At 37.6% G+C, this 22,720-nt stretch overlaps 1 protein-coding gene and 1 pseudogene across 3 annotated transcripts in view; both read right to left on the minus strand.

The window, feature by feature from the left end:
- The window catches only part of LOC144365029 (uncharacterized), a 124,165-nt gene that overhangs the window by 84,482 nt on the left and 16,963 nt on the right, over window positions 1–22,720 (minus strand). The window lies entirely within an intron of this gene.
- Window positions 11,458–15,145, minus strand: LOC144365026 (thyroid receptor-interacting protein 11 pseudogene; annotated as a pseudogene).

A 22,720-nucleotide genomic window follows, 5' to 3' on the forward strand; every position in this document is an offset into this window, starting at 1 on the left:
ACCATGCTTCTTACACTACCACAAAGGATGTGGAGGTAATTCAGTCTATGCACTAAAAAATGAAATTTATTGAATGCCAATTAAATAATCTAATGATTTCTAAAACTGAAAATAGGTCTTAATATTCTACTGAGATCTTCCAAAGTCAAAACTTCTGGACTAGAGGCTAAAGAAAGGCCAACCTTTGTTACCTAAGTTGCATTGAACTGCAATGATTCATACTCCCAGAATATTTTCTTTAAAAAAGGGAATGGATCAATAGTGCTTAATATAAATTAGTCATCTTTTCCATGTATGTCATTCTATGCTTCTCCAAGAATTGATTGTGTGCTAACTCTGTACCAGTCACTGTTATGGCTATACACCAGAACATTTAAGCTGTAGTCCCACATTGTGTTTAAAATTTAACAAATATTATAAAAAAGAGGTTGAGCTGTACAGTTCACTGATACTGCTCTGATTCACAATCAAAGTATTTAAGAATTGATTACTGCATATGATTATCTCATAACATTTCAAAAATAGACAGTGAAAGAAGTACTGCTGAAAGCCTTCATAGAGATTCTACCAGTAATATACAAAGAATTCACTTTCTAATTTGCTCACTAGAATTAGAAAATGACATTTGAAACTTATAACCTTTTACCTTTAGTTGGATCTTTCTTTTTTTTTTTTTTTTTTGATCCAATCCATTTATCTGTGGCTTTTAACTGGGGAGTTGAGAACAGATGCATTCAGGGTTATTATAGATATGTGTTTGTAGTTTTATAATATTTTGGTTTGTTTTCTACATTTAATTCTGTCTTAATATTCATTTACTTGGTTGCTCTTCTCATGGTCTTCATCTATTAAGGAGCTTTGGGAGTTCTTTTTGGGTACATCTTAGTGCAGTTTCTTTTTGAGTATCTTTGTAGTGCTACTTTGGTGATCATAAATTCTTTTAGCTTATCCCTGTCAGGTAAAGCTTTTCTTTCTGCATCAACTTTGAAAGAGCTTTGCTGGATTTAAAAATCTTAACTGATAAATTTTTTCTTTAAGAGCTTTCTTTGATTATCTCATTCTGGGCCTTGCTCTCCTTTAGGATCTGAGTTCAGAAGCCAGAAGTGAGCCTTAGTGGCTTCCTCCTAAATGAGACCTGATGGTTTTTTCTCTCACAGCTTTTAGTACTCTTTCCTTCTTTTCTATGTTAGGAATATTTTGATTATCATGTGTAAAGAAAGAGAAAGTTGAAACTGAGAAAATTTTAAAAAGAAATAAAATCTTATAAATATTTATAGCTACCATATATTTTGTTTTCTCTTTTTGATTCTGGTAAATTAAGAAAAAAACACAAATCAAAAGTTTCCAACCCATACTAGGTGAAATCGCAGAAGAGAAAAAAGCAGACCATACAGCAAATACCTTTCTGATACCTGTGGCTACCAAAACCACTAAGAACACTTTCATTGAAATTTATTGTATGAAAATTTATATTAAAGGAAGTAATGAATATTAAATAATCTGATTTATGTTAAATTTTTAAAAATTAAATTAATTTATTTACATTTATTAGATTAATTTAAATAAAATTTAATAAATTTTTAAATATAAATTATGTTACAATTTAATATAAATTAAATTTATTAAATGAAAAACAATGCTAATTAAATTTTAAGTGCTACATCAAAAAATAAATTTAAATTAAATGAAACAAAACTAACAAAGTTAATTAATAAAATGAATGTAAATTAAATGTAATAAAAATTAATTTATGTTTAATTATAATATAATTTATATTTAAAAATAGATCTCATATTAAATTTTATTAAATTAATTTTAATAAAAATGTTCTTTAAAGGCTCTAAAACTACAGGTTTCAGAGAAGCAATTACACATAATCTGCTTTCTCTCCTCTCCGACTTCGCCCAACTCAAGCTGGAAACTCTTGATTCATGTTTTATCTTAATTTACAAAAATGAAAAAGATTGAGCAATCTGCGAAGAGACAGAGCCGACACACGCGCCTGCAGGGAACAGGGTCCTGCAACCCACCAGCGGCCTTCTGTGGGGCAGGCCCGTCCCCTCCCCCAGTGCCTGCAAGGTAGGAGGGACTGTGACCACCAGCAGAGCAGGCCCAGTGGCTGGTTGGGGCCAGAGCCGGCCCCACCCCCAGTGCCTGCAAGGTAGGAGAACCGGCGACCTACGGGCAGGCCAGGCCCAGCAATCGGCGGACAGACAGAGCTGACACACGCGTCTGCAGGGAACAGGGTCCTGCGACCCACCAGCGGCCTTCTGTGGGGCAGGCCCGTCCCCTCCCCCAGAGCCTGCAAGGTAGGCGGGACTGTCACCTCTAGCAGATCAGCCTTAGTGGCCTGCTGAGGGGCAGGACAGTCCCCTCCCCCAGCGCCTGCAAGGTAGGCGGGACTGCGACCAGCGGCAGATCAGGCCCAGCGGCTGGTTGGGGCCAGAGCCGGCCCCACCCCCAGTGCCTGCAAGGTAGGAGAACCGGCGACCTACGGGCAGGCCAGACCCAGCAATCTGCGGACAGACAGAGCTGACACACGCGCCTGCAAGGAACAGGGTCCTGCGACCCACCAGCGGCCTTCTGTGGGGCAGGCCCGTCCCCTCCCCCAGAGCCTGCAAGGTAGGCGGGACTGTCACCTCTAGCAGATCAGGCTTAGTGGCCTGCTGAGGGGCAGGACAGTCCCCTCCCCCAGTGCCTGCAAGGTAGGCGGGACTGCGACCAGCGGCAGATCAGGCCCAGCGGCTGGTTGCGGGCCGGAGCCGGCCCCACCCCCAGTGCCTGCAAAGTAGGAGAACCGGCGACCCACAGGCAGGTCAGGCCCAGCAATCTGCGAAGAGACAGAGCTGACACACGCGCCTGCAGGGAACAGGGTCCTGCGACCCACCAGCGGCCTTCTGTGGGGCAGGCCCGTCCCCTCCCCCAGTGCCTGCAAGGTAGGAGGGACTGTGACCACCAGCAGAGCAGGCCCAGTGGCTGGTTGGGGCCAGAGCCGGCCCCACCCCCAGTGCCTGCAAGGTAGGAGAACCGGCGACCTACGGGCAGGCCAGGCCCAGCAATCGGCGGACAGACAGAGCTGACACACGCGTCTGCAGGGAACAGGGTCCTGCGACCCACCAGCGGCCTTCTGTGGGGCAGGCCCGTCCCCTCCCCCAGAGCCTGCAAGGTAGGCGGGACTGTCACCTCTAGCAGATCAGCCTTAGTGGCCTGCTGAGGGGCAGGACAGTCCCCTCCCCCAGTGCCTGCAAGGTAGGCGGGACTGCGACCAGCGGCAGATCAGGCCCAGAGGCTGGTTGGGGACCGGAGCCGGCCCCACCCCAGTGCCTGCAAAGTAGGAGAACCGGCGACCCACAGGCAGGTCAGGCCCAGCAATCTGCGAAGAGACAGAGCTGACACACGCGCCTGCAGGGAACAGGGTCCTGCGACCCACCAGCGGCCTTCTGTGGGGCAGGCCCGTCCCCTCCCCCAGTGCCTGCAAGATAGGCGGGACTGCGACCAGCGGCAGATCAGGCCCAGCGGCTTGTTGCGGCCGGAGCCAGCGCCACCCCCAGTGCCTGCAAGGTAGGCATACCAGGGACCCATCGGGAGGTTAGGCCCAGCAACCTACGGAGAGACAGAGGTGCCCCTCGCGCCTGCTGGGTAGGCGGATCCTCGACCGGCCAGCAGAGCAGACCTAGGGCCCGCCAGCGTGGTAGACAGATCGCACCAATTGGTGGAGGATCACAGCCACCATCTGTCCTGCAAGGGAGACTTTTCAACTATACAAGAGCAATATAAATAAATAGAGGGAAAATCTCAAAAACACAACAGCTTCACCAAGCAGAAAGAAACGCCAGCAGTATGAAAAGACAAGGAAAGAAAGGACCACAGGCAATGCAGGTCAACTCAACTCTAGAAGAGGTAATAGCTGCAACAGATGGAATGTCAGACAGAGAGGTCAGGATATACATGCTTCAGATGATCTGGAGTCTCAAGGAAGACATGAGACAGCAAAATCAGACAATGAAAGATCACATTGACAAGGAACTTCATAAACAAATCCAGGAAGTAAAAGATCAATTTCACAGGGAGATAGAGGAAATAAAAAACAAACAAATACAAATCCTAGAAATGCAGGAAGCAATAAACCAACTTAAAAACTCAATTGAGAAAACTACCAGCAGAGTGGATCACTTAGAAGATAGAACATCAGACAATGAAGACAGAGTATTTCAACTTGAAAAGAGCATAGACAGCTCAGCAAGTCTGCTAAGAAACCATGAGCAGAACATCCAAGAAATATGGGATAATATCAAAAGACCAAACTTAAGAGTCATTGGGATACAGGAAGGCACAGAGCTCCAAACCAAAGGAATAGACAACTTATTCAGTGAAATAATACGAGAAAACTTCCCAGACTTGAAGAATGAGACAGAACCCCAAATCCTAGAAGCCTACAGGACGCCGAATGTGCAAAATCATAAGAGATCCACACCTAGACACATTATAATGAAGATGTCCAACATACAGAATAAGGAGAGAATTTTAAAAGCTACAAGAGAAAGGAAGCAGATTACATTTAGGGGTAAACCAATCAGGATAACAGCTGATCTCTCAACACAGACTCTAAAAGCTAGAAGATCCTGGAATAACATATTTCAAACGCTAAAAGAAAATGGGTTCCAACCAAGAATCGTGTATCCAGCAAAATTAAGCTTCAGGATGGAGGATGAAATTAAAACATTCCATGATAAACAAAAGTTAAAAGAATTTGCAGCTAGAAAACCATCTCTTCAAAAAATCCTTGGCAAAACACTACAGGAAGAGGAAATGGAAAACAACAATGAAAACCAACAGTGGGAGGTAGGACAGTAAAGGGGGGGAAAAATCAAAGAGAAAAACAAAACAGGTTTAACAGCATTAATAAACAAATATGGCTGGAAGAACAAACCATATCTCAATAATAACTCTAAATGTTAATGGCTTAAACTCACCAATTAAGAGACACAGGCTAGTTGAATGGATCACAAAACAAGATCCAACAATATGCTGCCTTCAGGAGACGCATTTGATAGGAAAGGATATATATAGACTGAAGGTGAAAGGTTGGGAAAAATCATATCACTCATATGGACTGCGGAAACAAGCAGGAGTGTCCATACTCATATCAAATAAAATAGATTTCAAACCAAAGTTAATCAAAAGGGATAAAGAAGGACACTACATACTGCTCAAGGGAACCATACACCAACAAGACATAACAATCATAAATATATATGCCCCAAACAACGGTGCTGCTGCGTTCATCAAGCAAACTCTTCTCAAGTTCAAGAGTCTAATAGACCACCATACAATAATCATGGGAGACTTCAACACACCTCTCTCACCACTGGACAGATCTTCCAAACAAAAGTTGAATAAGGAAACTATAGAACTCAATAACACAATTAACAACCTAGACTTAATTGACATATATAGAATATACCACCCAACATCAAGCAGCTACACTTTTTTCTCAGCAGCACATGGATCCTTCTCAAAAATAGATCATATATTATGTCACAGGGCAACTCTTAGACAATATAAAGGAGCGGAGATAATACCATGCATCTTATCTGATCATAATGGAATGAAACTAAAAATCAACCATAAAAGAAGCAAGGAAAAATCATGCATCACTTGGAGAATGAACAATAGGTTACTGAATGATCAATGGGTTTTAGAAGACATCAAGGAGGAAATTAAAAAATTCTTAGAGTATAATGAAAACACAGACACAACATATCGGAATCTATGGGACACATTGAAAGCAGTTCTAAGAGGAAAATTCATTGCTTGGAGTTCATTCCTTAAAAAAAGAAAAAACCAACAAATAAATGATCTCATACTTCATCTCAAAATTCTAGAAAAAGAAGAGCAAAACAACAGCAAAAGAAGTAGAAGGCAAGAAATAATTAAAATCAGAGCTGAAATTAATGAAATCGAAACAAAAGAAACAATTGAAAAAATTGACAAAACGAAAAGTTGGTTCTTCGAAAAGATAAATAAAATTGACAGACCCTTAGCCATGCTAGTGAAGAGAAGAAGAGAGAGAACTCAAATTACTAGCATAAGGAATGAAAAAGGCAAGATCACGACAGACACTTCAGAAATACAGAAGATAATCAGAAATTATTTTGAATCCTTATACTCCAATAAAATAGAAGATAGTGAAGGCATCGATGAATTTCTTAAGTCATATAATCTGCCCAGATTGAGTCAGGAGGATATAGACAACCTAAACAGACCAATATCAATTGAAGAAATAGAAGAAACCATCAAAAGATTACCATCTAAGAAAAGCCCAGGACCTGATGGGTTTACAGCAGAGTTTTACAAATCCTTTAAAGAGGAACTAATACCAATACTTTTCAAGCTATTCCAGGAAATAGAAAAAGAGGGAGAACTTCCAAATTCATTCTACGAGGCCAACATCACCCTGATTCCGAAACCAGACAAAGACACTTCAAAGAAAGAAAACTACAGACCAATATCTCTAATGAACCTAGATGCAAAAATCCTCAATAAAATTCTGGCAAATCGGATACAAAAACATATCAAAAAAATTGTGCACCATGATCAAGTAGGATTCATCCCTGGTATGCAAGGCTGGTTCAATATACGGAAATCAATAAATGTTATTCACCACATCAATAGACTTAAAAATAAGAACCATATGATCATCTCGATAGATGCAGAAAAAGCATTCGACAAAGTACAGCATCCGTTTATGTTCAAAACTCTCGAAAAACTAGGGATAACAGGAACATACCTCAACATTGTAAAAGCAATTTATGCTAAGCCTCAGGCTAGCATCATTCTGAATGGAGAAAAATTGAAGGCATTCCCTCTAAAATCTGGAACAAGACAGGGATGCCCTCTCTCACCACTCCTGTTCAACATAGTTCTCGAAACACTGGCCAGAGCAATTAGACAGACGAAAGAAATTAAAGGCATAAAAATAGGAAAAGAAGAACTTAAGTTATCACTATTTGCAGATGACATGATTCTATACCTAGCAGACCCAATATGGTCTACAAAGAAACTGTTAGAGCTAATAAATGAATTCAGCAAAGTGGCAGGCTATAAAATCAACACGCATAAATCAAAGGCATTCCTGTATATCAGCGACAAATCCTCTGAAATGGACACGAGGACAACCACCCCGTTCACAATATCCTCAAAAAGAATAAAATACTTGGGAATCAACCTAACAAAAGAGGTGAAAGACTTATACAATGAAAACTACAGAACCCTAAAGAGAGAAATTGAAGAAGACCTTAGAAGATGGAAAAATATACCCTGTTCATGGATAGGCAGAACTAACATCATCAAAATGGCGATATTACCAAAAGTTCTCTATAGGTTTAATGCAATGCCAATCAAAATCCCAACGGCATTTCTTATAGAAATGGAGAAAGCAATCATGAAATTCATATGGAAGAATAAAAGACCCAGAATTGCAAAAACAATACTAAGCAGGAAAGGTGAATCAGGTGGTATAACGATTCCAGATTTCAAACTATACTACAGAGCAATAGTAACAAAAACAGCATGGTACTGGTACCAAAACAGGCGGGTGGACCAATGGTACAGAATAGAGGACACAGAAACCAACCCACAAAACTACAACTTTCTTATATTTGATAAAGGGGCTAAAAGCATGCAATGGAGGAAGGATAGCATCTTCAACAAATGGTGCTGGGAAAATTGGAAATCCATATGCAACAAAATGAAATTGAATCCCTTTCTCTCGCCATGCACAAAAGTTAACTCAAAATGGATCAAGGAGCTTGATATCAAATCAGAGACACGGCATCTGATAGAAGAGAAAGTTGGCTACGACCTACATGCTGTGGGGTCGGGCTCCAAATTCCTCAATAGGACACCCATAGCACAAGAGTTAACATCTAGAATCAACAAATGGGACTTACTCAAACTAAAAAGTTTTTTCTCAGCAAAAGAAACAATAAGAGAGGTAAATAGGGAGCCTACATCATGGGAACAAATCTTTACTCCTCACACTTCAGATAGAGCCCTAATATCCAGAGTATATAAAGAACTCAGAAAATTAGACAATAAGATAACAAATAATCCCATCAACAAATGGGCCAAGGACTTGAACAGACACTTCTCAGAGGAGGACATACAATCAATCAACAAGTACATGAAAAAATGCTCACCATCTCTAGCAGTCAGAGAAATGCAAATCAAAACCACCCTAAGATACCATCTCACTCCAGTAAGATTGGCAGCCATCACGAAGTCAAACAACAATAAGTGCTGGCGAGGATGTGGGGAAAAGGGTACACTTGTACATTGTTGGTGGGACTGCAAATTGGTGCAGCCAATTTGGAAAGCAGTATGGAGATTTCTTGGAAAGCTGGGAATGGAACCACCATTTGACCCAGCTATCCCCCTTCTGGGTCTATTCCCTAAAGACCTAAAAAGAGCATGCTACAGGGACACTGCTACATCGATGTTCATAGCAGCACAATTCACAATAGGAAGACTGTGGAACCAACCTAGATGCCCTTCAATAGACGAATGGATAAAAAAAATGTGGCATTTATACACAATGGAGTATTACTCTGCATTAAGAAATGACAAAATCATAGAATTTGGAGGGAAATGGATGGCATTAGAGCATATTATGCTCAGTGAAGCTAGCCAAGCCCTAAAAAACAAATGCCAAATGTCTTCTTTGATATAAGGAGAGTAATTAAGAACAGACTAGGGAAGAACAGCACAAGAAGAAGACCATCATTAAACAGGGTTGAGAGGTGGGAGGGAAAGGGAGAGAGAAGGGAAATAGCATGGAAATGGAACGAGACCCTCAGGTTTATACAAAATTACATACAAGAGGAAGTGAGGGGAAAGGGAAAAATAATACAAGGGGGAGGAATGAATTGCAGTAGTGGGGGTAGAGAGAGAAGAGGGGAGGGGAGGGGAGGGGAGGGGGGATAGTAGAGGATAGGAAAGGCAGCAGAATACAACAGACACTAGGATGGCAATATGTAAAGCAATGGAAGTGAAACTGATGTGAATCTGCAATCTGTATAAGGGGCAATATGGGAGTGCATAACCCACTTGAATCAAAATGTGAAATATGATATATCAAGAAATATGTAATGGAGGGGTAAGACAAGATAATACAAATGGAAGAAATGATTTACAGTAGAAGGGGTAGAGAGAAAAGGGGAGGGGAGGGGAGGGGAGGGGGGATAGTAGAGAATAGGACTGACAGCAGAATACATCAGACACTAGAAAGGCAATATGTGAATCAATGGAAGGGTAACTGATGTGATACAGCAATCTGTATACGGGGTAAAGTTGGGAGTTCATAACCCGCTTGAATCAAACTGTGAAATATGATGTATTAAGAACTGTGTAAGGTTTTGAACGACCAACAATAAAAAAAAAAAAAAATAAAATAAAATTTAATACAGTTTTATAAAAAAAAAAAAAAAAAAAAAAAAAAAAAAAAAAGAAAATGGTGGATATTCTTACAACTTATACTTAGCATTTATTTCAGATAATCCAGCACGAAAAAGAAAAAGTGTTTTCAATTTGCAGGATTATATACTCAGATGATCTAAAATAATTTATACACTATATAGAATTTAGAAGCAATTTTTTAAATGGAAAGTTTCAACTATATATAAATGTTTACTCAAATTTTTATATACTAAGAACAGATAAAAATAAAATTTTAAAAGATACATTTTTTCAATAGCATCAATGTCAATTACTTAACACATAATCTAAGGAGCAACACACAAGAATACTACATAAAATAAAACATGCAGAATATTACTGTTAAACATAAAAATTTAAATAAGGGACTGTATTAAAATTTGACCCTGCTATTGCCCTTCTCGGACTATTCCCTGAAGACCTTAAAAGAGCATGCTACAGGGATGCTGCCATATTGATGTTCATAGCAGCACAATTCACAATAGCTAGACTGTGGAACCAACCCAGATGCCCTTCAATTGATGAATGGATAAAAAAAAATGTGGTATCTATACACAATGGAGTACTATGCAGCAATAAAAAATGACAAAATCATAGAATTTGCAGGGAAATGGATGGCACTAGAGCAGATTATGCTTAGTGAAGCTAGTCAATCCCTAAAAAACAAATACCAAATGTCTTCTTTGATATAATGAGAGCAACTATGAACAGAGCAAGGAGGAAGAGCAGGAAGAAAAGACTAACATTTAACAGAGTCATGAGATGGGAGGGAAAGGGAGAGAAAAGGGAAATTGCATGGAAATGAAGGGAGACCCTCATTGCTATACAAAATTACATATAAGAGGTTGTGAGGGGAATGGGAAAATAAACAAGGAGAGTAATGAAATACAGTAGATGGGGTAGAGAGAGAAGAAGGGAGGGGAGGGGAGGGGGGATAGTAGGGGATAGGAAAGGTAGCAGAATACAACAATTACTAATTGGGCATTATGTAAAATTGTGGATGTATAACCGACGTGATTCTGCAATCTGCATTTGGGGTAAAATTGGGAGTTCATAACCCACTTCAATCTAATGTATGAAATATGATATGTCAAGAGCTTTGAAATGTTGTGAACAACCAATAAAAAAAAATAAAAATAAAAATGAATCAAAAAAAAAAAAAAAAAAAAAAAAAAAATGAAAAAGATTAATTTTAAATACTTTTTGTCAACACAGAGAAGTGTTTAGATAAACAGTCCAGATTTTAATGATACATTTTTACATATTAACTTTTCATTGGAAATGATTGATGTATGTAGTAAGTCTTTTGGTTTGACTCAAACTTAACGTGTAAAAACTATTTTCATTATGGACATATTTAACACCTAGAAAATTGAATTTAACCTGAAGTTACTTTTTAGACAATTGAAAATAGTTAAATTGATAGGTTCATAATATTTTGATTAAAATAATCTTAAAATTAATCCACTAAATTTCATGTTTGGGCCCTTCAACTGTAATTTTCTTTTAGTAGTTGTACAATGTTTTCTTTGATAAAGAATTTACATCATATTTTCTTTTCATATACTCAAACTTTGGAGATATATCTTTATCATATGGGTTGGATTTTTCTTCTTTTCTGATATTTAAATGTATCATTTTTATTTTAATACAATTAAACTCAACAAATATTATAAAAAAGAGATTGAGCTATATAAGTTCACTGATACTGCTCTGATTCACAATCAAATTATTTAAGAATTGATTACTGCATATGATTAACTCATAACATCAGAACAAATTTTAATAAACCAAAATTGCTACAGAAACAAAGAACAATTGCAAGTGCTACATCAAGAAAACAAAAACAAAAATAAAAACAAAAACAAAAAAATAGGTAGCTCTATATATCAGGGTTTTTTTCTTTATCTTTTTGCTATCAATATATGACTTTTTTCCAAAAGGAAAAAGTACCTTGAGTTTATGGATTTTGTAAAGTACTAAATTATCTCTGGCTTGAATATTATCTATTGCCTTCAAAGGTCCTTAGTACAACTCTAGGGCTGTTGTCAAGGGGTATTGGCAATTGTGTACAGTTCAAATGAAGATGCGCAGGTCCACCAGGTCCAACCAAGTCCAGCTGGGTTAATAAGAGTCACAGCTTCCAAATGGGGAGCCAAGAATGGCTGAATTCTGTTCCATATTTACAACTTCCTGGTACTTTTACACCTGGCTTTCTCCTTCCTGGTGAGTCTAAAAGTTTCATGGTATGATCAGAAATTTTTCTTTGTAGAATAGCTGGATAAGATTCTCTTTTCAGAAATTGAACCAAAAGTCCTGAAAAAGAAATTTTAAGCCGAGTTTGCTCAGCTGGTCTCAAAGGTATGTTGGGGTAAATTTTGGATCTTCCCATTCAAAATGCAAATCCTTGTTCTCTTTTCCATAATGCAGGTCTGGAGTTTCTGGTGGACATCAAGGACATCCTAGGTGTATGAAACTAGAGACATTCTAGCATGAAGAGCTCTTCTCTCCATGTCTTTCTGCTGGATAATTTGAGTGAGTTTCTCAACCTCATCTTTCGACAGCTGATCTATATGTCTGGTTAAAGACATATTCTTTGAATTCTGAAGTTTAATCTCAAGTATTCGTTCTTTGACTCTTTTCACAAAATTTTCCATTTTGGCTTTACAGATGGCATGGTTTTCACTCACATTTTCTGTATTAAGGCTTTTCACTTTTGTTTCTGGAAAACTATCAGCATACTCTGTTTGAATATCCTGTCTCTCTTCATGCCCCTGGGCTTTTATTTGTTCAATGGTTTTCTGCAAATTCTTAATTTCCTTGTCTTTTTGAAAAAACAGTTGAGTATGTGCAGCCTTCATCTGCTCATACTGGTATTTAAATTTATCCATTTCTTCCTTCTGCTCCTGTAGTGAATGAAGTAGTTGCATGTGACTCTTGTTTTGATCTTCAATGACCTTTTGATGATGTGTAACTTCCTCTTCCAGATGATTCTTGATGATATTCAGTTGAGATACCTCAGATTCTAGTTCTGTGATACTATCAAGGGTTTTAGGCTCAGCCACAGCTACAACTCGATTCTGCTGTTCCCTAATTCTTTCCAATTCTTCTTGCAGATGAGTGTTTTCTTCTTTCATGGAGCTGAAACTTCTGTCTTTTGCCTCTATGGTCTGCCTTAAAGTTTCATTTTGTTTTAAGGCCTGAGAACACTTATCTAAATCCTTTTGCAGTGCTGAATTTTCTTGTTTGAGTTGGTCAATAAAAACTTCTTTCTCATTTAGAAGTTGCATCAATTGCTTCTCTTCTTCTAAAAGAGATGCCAACATTTCCTTAGTTTCTTTTTGATCAGTAGCCATTTGCTCAATATTCTTTTTGAGTCCTGCTTGACTGAGTTGCACTACACGCTCCTGTTCCAGCTGTAAGGCAGAGGTATTCCAATTACATACATTTGAGAGTTCCTGAATTGTCTGCCTGTAACTGTTTGCTTCTTCCAACAGTCTCTTTTTGGCCTGACACAGTTCTACTTCTATCTGTACTTTCTCTCTTTTCAGCGTCTCCATAATAGTGTCTTTTTCTAGAGAAATTTGGTTGTTACCAGCAATAGATTCTTCCAACTGATGCCTTACATCTTCACATGCTGAAATCAACTTGTCATTTTCCATTTTGAAATCAAAAGCAACTTTTTTTAAATTTTCATTGAGCTGTTCTACTTCTGCAAGATTTTGCTTCAAGTTTGTAATTTCGACTTCCCTTTCTTTAAGCAAGTCATCCTTAAAATTTCTGTTAGAGTCTTCCTTAACAGCATGTTTTAACTTGTTCCGAACTCTACATAATTCCTCCTCCTTTTGGCTAATATGATCCTTAAGTTCCAGGTTTTCCTGCTGGATGTTTAAACTACATTTCTGTGACTGACTGAGCTGACCTACTAAATCTTTGACTTTATCTTCAAGCTTCTGCTTGGTTAAATGCAAATCACGGAGGCTCAGTGCACTCTCAGTTAACTTTTCTTTCTGTACATGCAACTCTTTAGTCATGTCCATATTATCCTCCTCAAGTTGTTGAACTCTCTCTTTTTCATCCTCTAGATCTTGTTTCAACTTCTGGATTAGACCATCTCCTTCATTTTGCTGTTTTGATAGCTTATCTATTATCAAATTCATGTGCTTTGTATCTTCCTGGTGCTCGTTTTTCAGTTCTTCTAACTGAGCTATCAGCATTTCCTTTTCATTAATACTCTCATTCAGTTCTTGCTCCTTAGCCTCCAAGTTCAGTGTTAACTCATGTATTTGTACATTTAAATTCATGTCATTTGAAGCCTTACTTTTAAGGACTTCACATTCCCAGCTAAGTTTGCAAAGTGACATCTGAAGTTCTTCCTTTTCTTGACTCAATAATGACTTCTCTTGTTCTAAAACTTGCACGTGCATTTGAAGTTTCAGATTGTCTTCAGCAAGACTGGTATCCTGCCTTAAACTACTCAGTTTCATTCTTTCATTATGAGTATCAGACAGGGCTTCTTGTAGTCTGAACACTTCTCCCACTGATGAACTCTGTGGAGGAATTGTTCCCTTTTCTGCCACAGGATCACTCTCCTCCATCACAGAAGGCTGCAATTTACTGCATTCCAGTTTCAAGTTTTCACACTCTTCAGTTATTGGTTGCTTTTCCACACTGACATGCTCTTTCTCTCCCTTCAGGACATCTCTGTCGTGTTCTGCAGAAGATAATTTTTTCTTTATGTCTTTTATTGTATCCTCAAGTTCTTTGATTCTTTTTATGGACTCTAGTTTTTCACTTTGTAGAACCTGAATCATGTTTTGCATCTCCCAGACATGAGACTCATCACTTACTGTAACTCTTGAGTCACCTTGGTGTAACAGCTTTTCAAGTTCTGCAATCCGTCCTTCATAGTCATTTGACTCCTGTTGATGCTGGTGATTTAACTCCGCCAATTTCTGTTGATGTGCATTCTGCAAAATGGACATTTCATGTTGGTGATGATCCATGTCCTGACTTCGGTTTTGTTCCAGGACCTTAATAGTATGTTTTAGTTTGCAGATTTCACTGAGTCCATTACCAAATGAACAAGGTGCTTTGGTTGCTGGTACACCACCCACTCCTGAAGGTACTGATTGAGCAGCTGAGTGCGTGCTCAACAACTGCTTCTGTACTGCCATCTGCCTTGCTTGAAAATGGCTGATTTCTACCTGTTTCTGTTGCAGCTGATTTTCGTAACTTGTAGATTGAAGGTTTATTTGAAACTGTGATGCTTCATCCTTTCTTTCCAGATCAGTACAATACTTTTCAAGTCTTGTATTCTCGGATCTCCACCTTGATTCTGTGGCTTCAATTTTCTTTCTCCGACAACGAAGTGAACCGGCTTCCACAGCTTTGGAGACCTCCACAGGCATATCTATAGTGCAGCTGGAGACTTGGCCAGGGGGGGAAGCCAAGCTGCCTCCCTCCTGACCCAAGGACTGGCCCAAGCCGAAGCCTAGGCCTCTAAACCACGAAGACATTGCTAGAGCTTCAGAGAGCCCTCATCTCTGCTCCAAAAACCACTCTATGGCCAACCACCTTCCAGGTGAATGTCCTGGAACTTTGGTGAGGTCAATTATGACAAAAGCATTCAGAATTCCGGACAGCGCAGGGTTCCTGCCACCCTTGGTGCTCTGCCTTAAACAGAGACCTGGCCTGGGCTTTGACCAGGAACTTGCCGCCAGGGGTTCAGTCACCCCTGCGAGGCCTAGGCTCCCTCCCTGGACTTTCAGCCCTCTGGTTGGATAAATTCTCCCTTAGAGTTAGTGACTCCCCCGGCTCTGTGGGCTACTCCTGCCACCTCCATGCTGGCCACCAGAACACCCCCATGTGAGAGCCTGTATCCTGTCTTGGAGGCATGAAGTTGAAGTTCTGTCCTCAAGGACCATAAAGAAGGAGTTACAAAAAAATTAACTAAAATTAACTAAAACTAAAACACAAAAGAGGAGAGAGAGCAGGAAAATTTGATATTGGGATGGGGAGAAACTAAAAAAATGGGATTAAGGACAAAAACCAATATACAAACAAATAAACTAATGTAAGATTAAAACAGTTTAAACCTATATATAATTATATCCCACCTATGTCAAAATAAGGCTAAATCATAAACACATGCAAAAGAAAGCAATTAAATGAAAGTACATAAATATGTATTTTTCTAATCCATCCACAAAGTGAGAATAGACACATACACACACACACACATACACACACACACACACACACACACACACACACTTGTACACCTCAAAACTTACAGAGTAAAAAGAAATTATAAAGAAATAAAATACAATAATTACCCAACCCCAGGAATATGGTTCATTTGTCCCATAGCTAATATGGAAAATGTGTATTATATGGTATATACTATGTAATTGCTTACACACATTATAATTTACACGCATCATAAGTTCAAGAACTCCAAACTCTCTGAAAGTTCACGCATTCTTTGAATCTGAATGAAAAATATACCACTCTTCAATAGGTGAGGCACTAGAGTGACACAAATAAAATAAGAAAGTCAAGTATAAATACACATGGAAAAAAGAATTTATAAAAATACATATAACCAACAGTATGAACTCATTGAATGGGTTAAGAGACAAAATAGATTATGAAACATCATGAATAATATATCTAATTATGTTTTGAAAAAGTAGCTATGGTTGTTTCAGGAAGCTAGAAATATTTAGCCATGTCCAAATCAAGCACTGTTTTCTCTGGGTTAATAATTCCCAGTTCTTCTCTCATAACTTATGTGGCTTAAGATCACACACTTCCACCATCCTACTCACATCTCTTTGGATATATTCTGCCTTGACATAATCCTATAAAAGATGAATAATAACAAGTAATAGTTGAAGAATAGCCGGATTGGCTGCTTATAAAAGAGGCCCAATCTATTTTGTAGTGGGGAGGCCATTTTGTAGTAATGCAGCCTAAATTAAGAAGTGCTTTTTAGTATAATCATATTGTATTGCTCACTCATTTTAAACTTAAGTCTCCTAATCTCACAGATTACATTGACATACACAGGTTACATTCCAGCATATGCTGGAACATGAAACTCTTACTGTCATTTCATAAAATATTCCTTACTTGCTCATCCTGAAACTTATGGATAGTAAATAGAATATGACATTTGAGAATAAAAATTTGGTTTAGTATAGTGAATATTTTATGTTGAAACTAAATATGGTCTACATGGGAGAATAAATTTTGAGGATATTCTCTTTATCTTATATGTTCTTTCTACAACATCTTCGAAAACAGAGAGTATATTCTTCAAAAAGAATTATATTCAGGAGGCTGAGTCAGTAGGAGTCCATGTTCCAGAAAAAAGTAAAAAGGAAAATGGAAATGGGAATGTAGCTTACTAGTAGAGGATTCTTGGGTTCAATCATTAGTACTACAAACCACCACCAGCACAACAAAAAACAGCAACAACAACAAAAAAGCATAATTCTAAGAGTTTGTATTTATTGAGACTTTACTGTGAGCCACAGTAACATTGTGAAGTAGATCAAAATGTATTTTAGAGATTATTTTAGATTATTAGATGAATAAATAATTTAGATTATTTTAGGAACTGATTATTTGCTATAATTCTTACATAAAGAATTTTTTAAAAATTATTCTTTTATTTTTTTATTTGTTCTAAGTAGTTATACATGACAGAAGAATTCATTTTGAACATCACACATAAGTGGAGTATAACTTCTCCTTCTTCTGGTTGTACATTATGTAGAATTGTATCAGTCAAGTAATCATATATGTACATATGGTAATAATGTCGGATTCATTCTACTATCCTTCCTACCTAACCTCACTCACTTCTGTCTGATCCAAAGTTTCTCTATGCTTCCCTACCCTACTCCCTTAATGTGGGTTAGCATCCACATATCAGAAAACATGCAGCTTTTGGTTCTTTGGAATTGGCTTATTTCACTTACTATAATATTGTCCCGCTCCATCTATTTACTAGGAAATTCCATAATTTCATTCTTGATTAAGGCTGAATAATATTCCATTGTGTATATATACCACATTGTCTTTATCCATTCATCTACTGAAGGACATCTAGATTGTTTCCACAATGTATCTATTGTGAATTGTGATGCTATAAGCATTGATATGGCTGTGTCCCTGTAGTATGCTGTTTTTAAGTCCTTTGGCTATAGACTGAGGAGTGGGATAGCTGTGTCAAATGGTGGTTCCATGCCCAGCTTGCCAAGGAATCCCAATATTGCTTTCCAAATTGGCTGCTCCAATTTGCTGTCCCACCAGCAACGTATCAGTGTAAATATTTCCCCAATCCTCACCAACACTTATTGTTGTTTGTATTCTTAATAGCTGCCATTCTGACTGGAGTGAGACAAAATCGTAGAGACTCATGCTATGTAGCAGGCAATCTTAAGAGATGGATCCTGAGACATTTACAAATTCCCCAAACCAGAAATACCATTATAGCATGGAATTCCTCCCATAAAGTGCAGCCAAGTATTACTCAAACCTTTTAATTAACTCCTTAAGACTTATATAATTCTGTGAATTGAGAGCTAGACTCATTAATAAAGCTAATAATAAAATTATGTCTGGAAAATTTATTGAATGTTTGTGAGTTTTCTCTCCTTACCTCCTCACAGAATGCATGACAAAATTCATCATATGCATCCAAACCACTTATCCATGTGGCATTCCAACTTCATAATTCATCCTAAATTTTTATTATTCTGAATAAGCACAGATTTCTTCACTTTTTCTTCAGCTGTGGGCTGATACTATTTGCTGGTTAGATTTAGAATGTTTTTTCTGTTAACTTGTTTTGCTTTTTCCCTGTTTCTTTGTTTAGAGGGGGCATTTTCCAAAAGAGATAGAGACTTTCCTGTTTCACAACAGGTACATGGATGGAAACATGAGCTAAGAACTATAAAGTCCAGCTGAGATGAGGATACTTGCTGCTGAACAGGCTCAAGCCCAGGTTAAATGAAAACTCTGCAAACCAGGTGTACATTCACAAAGTTCCAATTATTACATTACGTGGACCACTGGAGTTCCTTGAAAGCAATCAAAACTGCATATGTAAATTCTCTAAATGTCTAAGGTGTTATAATGAATTTTAAAATATGCTAATATAATCTGCAAATATACAGCCTTTCTAAAGGGGGTTGGGAAGGAGAATAAATTGGTGAGAATTAGTGAGCCCTGTGAAAGGGGCTGGGTTATTTGCTTTACAATTTAGAGACATGATATCATTTATTTAATTCTTCCAACAACTTTTTTTGTTTTGCTTTTGTTCTGTTCTGTTTTTGTTTTACTGCTATTCATCCAACTAAGGCCTTGCTCAACCCAAGTGTGTACTCTACTGCTAAGCTCTACCCCAATCCTCTCCCAATAAATTTAGGAGTTAGCTATATGATTCCTACTTTTATTTATTTTTATTTATATATGACAGTGGAATGCATTGCAATTCTTATTACACATATAGAGCACAAATTTTTCATATCTCTGGTTGTATACAAAGTATATTCACACCAATTTATGTCTTCATAAATATACTTTGGATAATGATGTCCGTTGCATCCCACCATCATTTATAACTCCATGCCCCCTCCCTTCCCCCTCTAATTCCTCTGTCCTATCTAGAGTGCCTCTATTCCCCCCACTATGAATCCTATCCCACTATGAATCAGCTTCCTTATATCAAAGAAAACATTCAACTAACTTCACTTAGCATTATCTTCTCTAACTCCATCCATTTAACTGCAAATGCCATGATTTTATTCTCTTTTATTGATGAGTAAAATTCCATTGTGTATATAGGCCACTTTTTTTAATCCATTCATCCACAGAAGGGCATCTAGGTTGGCTCCACAGCTTAACTATTGTGAATTGTGCTCCTATAAACATTGATGTGGCTGTGTCCCTGTAGTATGCTGATTTTAAGTCTTTGAGGTATAAATCAAGGAGAGGGATAGCTGGGTCAAATGGTGGTTTCATTTCCAGATTTCCAAGGAATCTCCATACTGCTTTCAAAATTGACTGTACCAAATGAGTGTACCTTTTCCCCCACATCCTCACCAATACTTGTTGTTGTTGTCTTCATAATAGCTGGCATTCTGACTGGAGTGAGATGATATCTTAGAGTAGTTTTGATTTGTAATTTCTCTAATTGCGAGGATGATGAACATTTTTTCATGTATTTGTTGACTGATAGTATATCCTCTTCTGAGAAGTGTCTCTTCAGGTCCTTGGCCCATTTGTTGATTGGGTTATTTGCTTTTTTGGTGTTTAGCTTTTTGAGTTCTTTATATACCCTAGAAATTAGTGCTCTATTTGATGTGTGAGGGGTAAAAGTTTGCTCCTAGGATGTAAGCTCTTGGTTCACCTCGCAAATCATTTCTTTTGCTGAGAGAAAACTTTTTAGCTTGATTCCATCCCATTTATTGATTCTTGGTTTTAATTCTTGTACTATAGGAGTTTTATTAGGGAAGTTGGGGCCTAATCCCACGTGATGAAGATCATGGGCTACATTTTCTTCTATTAGACATAGAATTTCTGGTTTAGTTCCTAGGTCGTGATCTACCTTGAGTTTTGTGCATGGTGAGAGAGACGGGTTTCATTTCATTTTGTTGCATATGGATTTCCAGTTTTCCCAGCACCATTAGTTGAAGATGCTATCTTTTCTCCAATGCCTGTTTTTAGCCACTTTGTCTAATATAATTTTAGTTTTAGGGGATAGTCTCTGTGTCCTCTATTCTACTCGTCTGTTTTAGTGCTGTTTTTGTTACTATTGCTCTTGTACTATAGTTTCAGGTCTGGTATAGTGATGCCACCTGCTTCACTCTTCCTGCTAAGAGTTGCTTTAGCTATTCTGGGTCTCTTATTTTTCCAGATGAATTTCATGATTGCTTTTTCTATTTCTATGGGGAATGCCATTGGGATTTTGATCGGAATTGCATTAAATATCTAGTGCTTTTGGTAATATGATCATTTTGATAATATTAATTCTGCCTATCCAAGAGCAAGGTAGATCTTTCCATCTTCTAAGGTCTTCTTTCAGTTCTTTCTTTAGGGTTCTATAGTTTTCATTGTATACATCTTTCATCTCTTTTGGTAAGTTGATTCCCAGGTATTTTACTTTTTTGAGGTTATTGTAAATGGGGTAGTTTTTCTCATTTCCTTCTCAGAAAATTTGTCATTGATATACAGAAATGCCTTTGATTTATTGGTATTGATTTTATATCATGCTACTTTGGTGAATTCATTCACTAGTTCTAGTAGTTTTCTGGTAGAGTTTTGGTGAATTCATTCACTAGTTCTAGTAGTTTTCTGGTAGAGTTTTCTGGGTCTTCTAGGTATAGAATCATATCATCAGCAAATAGTGCTAATTTAAGTCCTCTTTTCATATTTTTTTTCCTTTAATTTCTTTCATCTAATTGCTCTGGCCAGCTTTTCAAGAACTATGTTGAATAGAAGTGGTGAAAGGGGGCATCCCTGTTCCAGTTTTTAGAGGGAATGCCTTCAATTTTTCTCCATTTAGGATGCTGTTGGTATGGGGCTTAGCATAGATAGCCCTTACAATGTTCAGATATATTCCTGTTATCTCTTGTTTTTCTAGTGTTTTGAACATGAAAGGGTGCTGTATTTTTCAAATCCTTTTTCTGCATCTATTGAGATGATCATATGATTCTTATCTTTGAATATGTTGATGTGATGAATTATATTTACTGATTTCTGTGTGTTGAACCAACTTCCATCCCTGGGATGAATCCCACTTGATCATGGTGCAAATCTTTTTGATATGTTTTTGTATTCAATTTGCCAGAATTTTATTGAGAATTTTTGCATCTATGTTCATTAGAGATATTGGTCTGAAGTTTTCTAATACTCTACAACTTCCAATACTCTACAATTTATTTCAGGAAATAGAGAAACAGGCCACTCTTCCAAACGCGTTCCATGAAGCCAATATCACCCTGATCCCCAAACCAGGCAAAGACACATCAAAGAAAGAAAACTTCAGAGAGAGCATGTTTTGAAATAAATTCTTTCTTCAGTCAGGAGAAAAGGTGCAAGAGTGAATTGGTAATACTTTTAGGTAAACTGCAACTTGTTTCTTTTGAAAATATTTTCTTATTTATTTTTATTTATAAATTACAGTGGAATGCATTACAATTCTTAGTACATATATACAGCTCAATTTTTTATTTCTCTGGTTGTACACATAGTACACTACAACTTTTAAAATGCGATGGAAGAATGGGAAAAAAATCATATTGGGGTTACTGGAATTTCTGCAGCAATGTAGACTATAAGGCTATAGTTTCAAACACATAAACCTTAGCATATTAAAACTTATGAAAGGTCTTAGGCTTCATTGAAATTGACTCTATTTTACTCCCATCTAAAATATACTTTAAATAAAACAAAGGAAAACTTATATTCTTTAAGCTCCTCTTCAAGCTTATTATGTACATTTACCAATTATATGAAAAAATCAGATGCCAACTGGTTACAAAAGGCAAGTGAAACTAAGGTTAATTTTTTATCTATAACTTCCATGTAGAAATCCACATAGAAATATAATTATATTTTAAATCTAAAAATCTACCTATGCATCTATATATTTACACATATAGATATCAAAGAACACATCAGATGTCCACTGATTTACAGATAGTGAAGTCTGTAATATTATATTGGAAATAACACTTCTTTCACTCAATTGCTTGGACCAGCTTTTTCACAACATACTTTAAAAGATGGTATGAGGAATGTGGAAAATACAAGTGTCATGGTTTAGACATGAAGTGTTCTCCAAAAGCTCATGTATAAGGCAATGCAAGAACCACCAGAGTGAAATGATTAAATTATGAGAGTTATAACCTAATCAATGCATTAATCAACTGATGTGAATTAACTAGATGGTCACTAAAAGCAAGTATCATGTTGCTGGAAGAGATAGGTCACTGGCAGCATGTCTTTGGGGTTTAGATTTTGTCACTAGTGAGTGGAGCTTTCTTCTCTGCCTCTTTGCTGCTATGTCCTAAGCTGCTTTCCTGTATCATGCCCTTTGGCCATGGTGTTCTGCCTCACCTTGACCCCAAAGCTATGTAGTCAGCCAACCACAGACTGAACCTCTGAAACTGGGAACCAAGTTAAACTTTTGCTCCTGTATGTTGTT

Source organism: Ictidomys tridecemlineatus, chromosome 6, assembly GCF_052094955.1.
Source record: "Ictidomys tridecemlineatus isolate mIctTri1 chromosome 6, mIctTri1.hap1, whole genome shotgun sequence".
Lineage (NCBI taxonomy): Eukaryota > Metazoa > Chordata > Mammalia > Rodentia > Sciuridae > Ictidomys > Ictidomys tridecemlineatus.